At 34.5% G+C, this 5775-nt stretch overlaps 1 long non-coding RNA gene across 2 annotated transcripts; it reads left to right on the top strand.

Annotated features, from left to right (window-relative positions):
* Positions 1-550: 550 nt before the first annotated feature.
* LOC113285572 lies at positions 551-3839 on the top strand. 2 transcript variants are annotated; one of them, XR_003328769.1, is made up of 4 exons: positions 551-998; positions 1219-1297; positions 1945-2068; positions 2447-3839. It is a non-coding gene; the product is annotated as an uncharacterized LOC113285572 (long non-coding RNA). The 2 variants fall into 2 exon arrangements; XR_003328760.1 differs by having other exon boundaries at positions 553-998; positions 2715-3829.
* The last annotated feature ends 1936 nt before the right edge of the window (positions 3840-5775 follow it).

Here is a 5775-nt window from a genome sequence, read left to right as displayed (position 1 = left end):
TGTTTATTTTAAATGTACCTGAGGACCTGGTATTTGGTTTTTATTATAGACAATACAAAATTATGAGAATAAGATGGTGAATAATGAGAAAACAATTATTTTTGGTTCTATGATTTGTAGTACTACTCACGTAATCAGAAGAGTTTTTCCACGAAATCACGACTTCCTCCATGTTGTGATTGTATAATTTTTGGTGGTGCCTTTAATTTATAAGCAACTCCAGGCCATAATGAATTTCTGTTTCATGCTTCAAATTTTGTACCCTTAAAAATTTATTAGCACCAATATCAAGCCAACGAAACATTTAGGCCCGTACAGCGCACGAGTGTAACACCTAGTTTTATAATTATTATAAACTCGTATATGTTTTACACGTGAGCTAATAGAAGTACCTTCGATTTTTTTCTAAAATGATTCCAAGAGGACAAGGGTTTTAAGAATAGCAATATCACACGATCAAACCCTTTAAACCCCCAAGTCATATAAGCTTCCACGTGGCTCAGTGAGAACCCATTCTTGGGTTAGCCACCCCGCCCCCCTTGAAAATTCTCCATTCCACTTTTTCTCAAATTAGATGAATGTAACATTGAACACCAGTTTCAGTTGAAAAAAACACCACAAAAAAAAAGAAAAAAAATCAGTAACCTAGATAAAAGACTAACAGGATGTTCGTATGCATTTCTTCTGCGATTTTCTTCTACAGCAAACCAGTGTTGTCCCCCCATGAAATACCAATTACGTTCTTCCCCCATGAAATACCAGTTACATAGAAGAAAGACCTAACGCCGTATTGATATTCTTATAGGGATTCGTCGATTGAAGGAAAGCTTGGGTTGTTAATTAGGATTTTGATGCTTTTTGTGTTTGTGTTGTAGGGATTCGTCGATTAAAGGAAAGCTTGGGTTTTTGAACAGTGGATTGCAAACAAATTCAATTTAGGGTCTAGGGTTTCGTCTATTGGAATAAAGCTTGGGTATTTCATACAATTTGGGGTTTAGGTATTGTTTTAGTTTCTTCTTTTATTCAGCGTCTGTGATTGATTGATGAAACAAATATAGTGGTAAATTTCTCTGATTCTTCGGCATTTTTATTCAGCGTTTAGTACGGTTTTATTTTCCGGGAATGATTTTTGGTATAGAAAATCCCTTACTCCTTTGTTTTCTGTCTCTTTGTTTCTCTGAATCAATAAAACCTAACACTTCTTTATTTATTTTGCAGGTACGATTTTTGTCCAAGATAAGTCATGGAGAAACCCCAATAGCCATTCAAGAAAAAATTTCAGTACTTCACAATTCAGGTGATTTTTGCATTCAACGTAATGATTTTATTTTTATTCTAATTACCGATATATGCCAATGGAAATACCCCAATCTAATTCTGCCACACTAATTCAGTATTTGGTTTCTTTAACATTTGGATTTGTCTTCAGATTGATTATTGTACAAACTCAATGTATACTGTGTTTCTTCTCTTTCAGTAATTTTTTTGTCTGTTCACTACTTTTGGTTCATTAGCTCTCTGTGATATTGATTCTAAGATGCAGTATTTTTGTATTGCTATAAGTGAATGGATTCTAATTCTTGATTTTGTTCGATTTTTTTGATTTATTAATTGACAAAGTAGCATTGATTTTGTTGATTTTTTGTGTTATTGATTCTAAGATTCATTAGCTCTGTGTTATTGATTTTGTTGGATTTCTTTTACAATCGGCAATCTCACAAAGTAGAAAAATTATATTTTTGAGGTCGGATAAGGTAACCCCTAACACAAACAACAGTCGAGTTTTGTTTTTGTGTTTTTGTGATAATAATTTTTCTCGCATCTAGAGTTTTTAGTTCTTTCTGTTTTTCATTATACAATTTAGTATCCACTTTGTCTGTGCCTTGATTTTTTTTTTCCTTTCAAGTTTCGAATTTTCATTTCAAAATTTTGGGTTATTGGCAGTTGGTAATTCATATTAATGAATCATGCTTCCAATGTTCACTACACCATCAGCACCATCGTAGCCATCTCCACCATCAAAACAAGTTCACCACCAAGCTACACAGCCATTATCAATTTACTTCAGGTACAATTGTTACATCTCTACCAATTTCTTTTAAAATCCAACTGTTACAAGACCATTGTGTTAATTTTTTTTTTTGGTTATCCCCAATTTTGATTCAAGATTTAGTCAAGTTTAAGTTTGTGAACATTGGTTGTTTGTATAAATGCCTAATAGAATAGGATTAGGTAGTGGTGAAGATTTAGCCATGGTTGTGAACAATTGTTGTTTGTTTAAATGTCTAACAGAATACTGGTAGTAGTATTAGATCACGATCAATTATAGTTGAGGAATTATAAATGGAATAAATGATTTTATAATTTTTACTGGTTGAATTTTTGGTACATTTCAGAAACACCCTACTTTAGAAACAACTAAAACTAAGACTTTCCTTCGTTTCAGTCAAACTTTGGATGCCAAAATGAACAGAACATCTCATTCTAAGTGAACGATTAGTTGAAGCATTTCACAACGCTACCCTGCTTGCATCACTTATCCATCAATCCTGCAAATATGTCAAACATTTAGTAGAAGAAAAAGACCTAACAGGATAAAAGATAGAAAAAAAAAAGCAGTAACCTAGATAAAAGACCTAACAGGATGTTCGTATGCATTTCTTCTGCGATTTTCTTCTGAAGAAAACCAGTGTTGTTCCCCCATGAAATACCAGTTATGTTCTTCCCCCATGAAGAGGCACCGGCTAAGAGGAAAACGGATCGACCAAAGAAGGGAGAAAGCAGGACAAGCAGCGCGCATATGGTCCTTTCAAATGATCCATTCGCTCCTTCGCAACATGAGGATCCAATCGATCATTTTCAAGAAAGTCAAGCGCCAAACAATCTAATCGTTCCTTCCCAATAGAGCCAAGCGAGTACAGCACGAGTATCAAGGATACGTGCATGGAAGGGACAAGCAAGACAAAAGGGTTCTATGGTGACTATAAGGGCCGCTCTTGGTGATGGAAGCACGCTTAGGGATGAACGCGGTAGACCCCATCGAACGTGTTAAACCATATTCGAGGAATATTACTCGAAACTTCCTGAAATCGTTAAGCCCTAAGTGTTATCAACCGACGACGTGGATGTGGATGGGAATTGTGGTTATCACGTTGCGTCGGAACAAATAGGCCATATAAGTTTGGCGGACGATGAGAACCTAACCCAATGTCAATACTTTAGAAAGATGATGGCCTTGCGCTTACAAGAAGACAAGGAATCTTACATTTCGATGATGAAGGAAGGAAAAACAAGACAAGACAAAGAAGTGATTTTTGGAAAAATGGTTGCTAGAGTACAAGGGCCAAAGTGGAATAAACCAATTATCCGACAATATTGGATGTGTATGCCTCTATGTGGTCATCTCTTGGCGGAAACGTGGAGTTGGATTGTTCATCTATTTGGTAAGGGATCATGCTACACATACACACCAAAATACACCATTTGGGATGAATCTTTTAAGGATCGGAGAATTGATTTATTCAACAATAACAACATGCATTATATCGGTCTTAGAATACGTGATGATTTTCCATTACCACCGGTAGATGGGTTTCATGAGGTCTCGGAGGTCACCAAGGAGTGGCTAAAAAAATACGTCCCAATATGAGGCGATGAGAGGAATTGATCGTGCCGGATCAATTCGAAGGTCTACATTTGTTGGAATGAGTATTTTCCTTATGTTAAAAACTTGATCTATCAGATGCTTATACTTTGTCTCTTTCTTATATTGTATTTTGCATACTTGAACCAAGCTTAGTGAATGAAAGTGATTTGTTTTTTTTTGGTACGTTGGACTCATGAAATTTGTTACATAATCGGTCTTCTAATACATTTATAAAGTCCGATTGTGTATTTAGTTTGCTGCAGCTTTTCCAGATTCGGTTTATACTACAACTTTTATAAACCGATTCTGACTTCTAAAAGGAATCGGTTTACTAAGGAACTATTATAAACCGATTCTGGACAAAACTTGTCTGGGATTATTTCAGAATCGGTTCTTATGTACGACAGTATAATCCGACTTTGGGAAGAAAAAGTTCCAGAAAAACGGACAATTTTTAACTAAATAATCGGATTACATATTGTCTAACATAATCCGATTGTGGACCATTTCCACTTTTCATTAACTCATAACATTGAAACTAGCACAATTTTATTTCTTAGTGTGAGCTTCAACTATCAATACCGCTTCGAAATGATAAAACTGCTCTCCTCTCCAAGTTTTATATGCATCTTGTGCAACGAACATGTCCTCTCTGTACCTATCAAGAAACTCATTGTACTTGATGTATAATTTCCTAACATGATTAGTTCTTGAATAAATATAGGATGGCTCATAATTATAGCGTGCTTTCTTGCCCGTATGTTTAACGAAAGGATCCCAACCAACATTAAGCCAAAATATAGTATGATTTTCAGGATCTTCGCGAAGATCCTTGAGAATATAAAATTTTCTAATCCATTCGGTGTCTTCATCGACATCCTTCATTCTTTCCCTTAGTTGGAATTGCTCTGGACCTCGTTTCTTTGCCATGAGTTTCTCTTCATATTTTGTCGCAGCCGATGACGATGATATGGTTTTTTTTTTTTGTAGTTATTTGTTTGCTTAACACTTCATCCATTACATTAACATATTTTTTTTGTAGTTGTTTGTTCGTTTTTTTTGCGTATCTCTTCTTCGATTGCGTAATTGATTTGGTTGTTCGCTTGCATCTTTTAAGTATGTGTTCAATTGAATTGGTAGTTGATGATGATGGACTTGACATCCCCAAATGGAAAAAATTAACAATGGAGAAAGATTTCTTTGGATTAGATAGTGTATGGAAGAGAATAGGCTATCCCATTTATATACACAAACTACCAACGGCTATAATTTCAAATTCAAAAAAATAGCCGTTAACAGTCAGAATCGGATTATACGTATGCACTAATAATCTGATTCTTGATTTGTCTATAAATCCGAAATTCCACCCAGAATCGGTTTATACGTGCATTAACTTAAACCGATTGATGTTGATGTTCACCCAGAATCGGGTTATGTTGGTACATAATAAAAATTGATCGCTACCACAATCAGACTAGTATAGCGCACACATAAACCGATTATGGGTGGATTTTCAGAAAATTTGATGAGTGAATTTCAAAAATTAGGTAAATCATTGTAGAGTACCTCTTATAAAGAATGGATTAAAGGGATTTAACTCAATCACTTGAATTGTTTGTTTTTGAATTTTTTTTTTGCAAAACCCAAAATGAAATTAGATTTCAATTATGGTTTTGCATTGATTAGGGTTTAGTTTTGATGGAAATTGAAAATGAGTTTTGATTAATGATTTTTGTATTTGTTAATAAAGTGATTATGATTTTGTATTTGAATTGTGTTAGAATAGTTAAATTTTCTTTAAGGGTTGATTTAGTATTTTACCATCTTTTAGACACCCCATATTATTTTCTTTAAGAAGTAATTCATATGCCCCAATTAATTGACATAGGCTCCAATTTAGCCAGGTTTCTAAAACCATTACTCTTCGTTGGATGGCGTGGAAGGAGATGACCTGGATCCATGATGTTATTTGAGATGCAAGGATTTTTGTGCTCAATATTAAAGTTGTCGTATGCTATAATACTGGATAAGTTAAGATCATTCACCAACCTTTGACTGATCTCTGAAAGAACCGAAATAATACTATTTTAGGTCTTAAATTTTTTTCTGTAGTTGTGCATATATTGATC

Source organism: Papaver somniferum, chromosome 1 (genome assembly GCF_003573695.1).
Source record: "Papaver somniferum cultivar HN1 chromosome 1, ASM357369v1, whole genome shotgun sequence".
Classification (NCBI taxonomy): Eukaryota; Viridiplantae; Streptophyta; class Magnoliopsida; order Ranunculales; family Papaveraceae; genus Papaver; species Papaver somniferum.
This window is presented reverse-complemented; position numbering and strand designations above follow the sequence as displayed.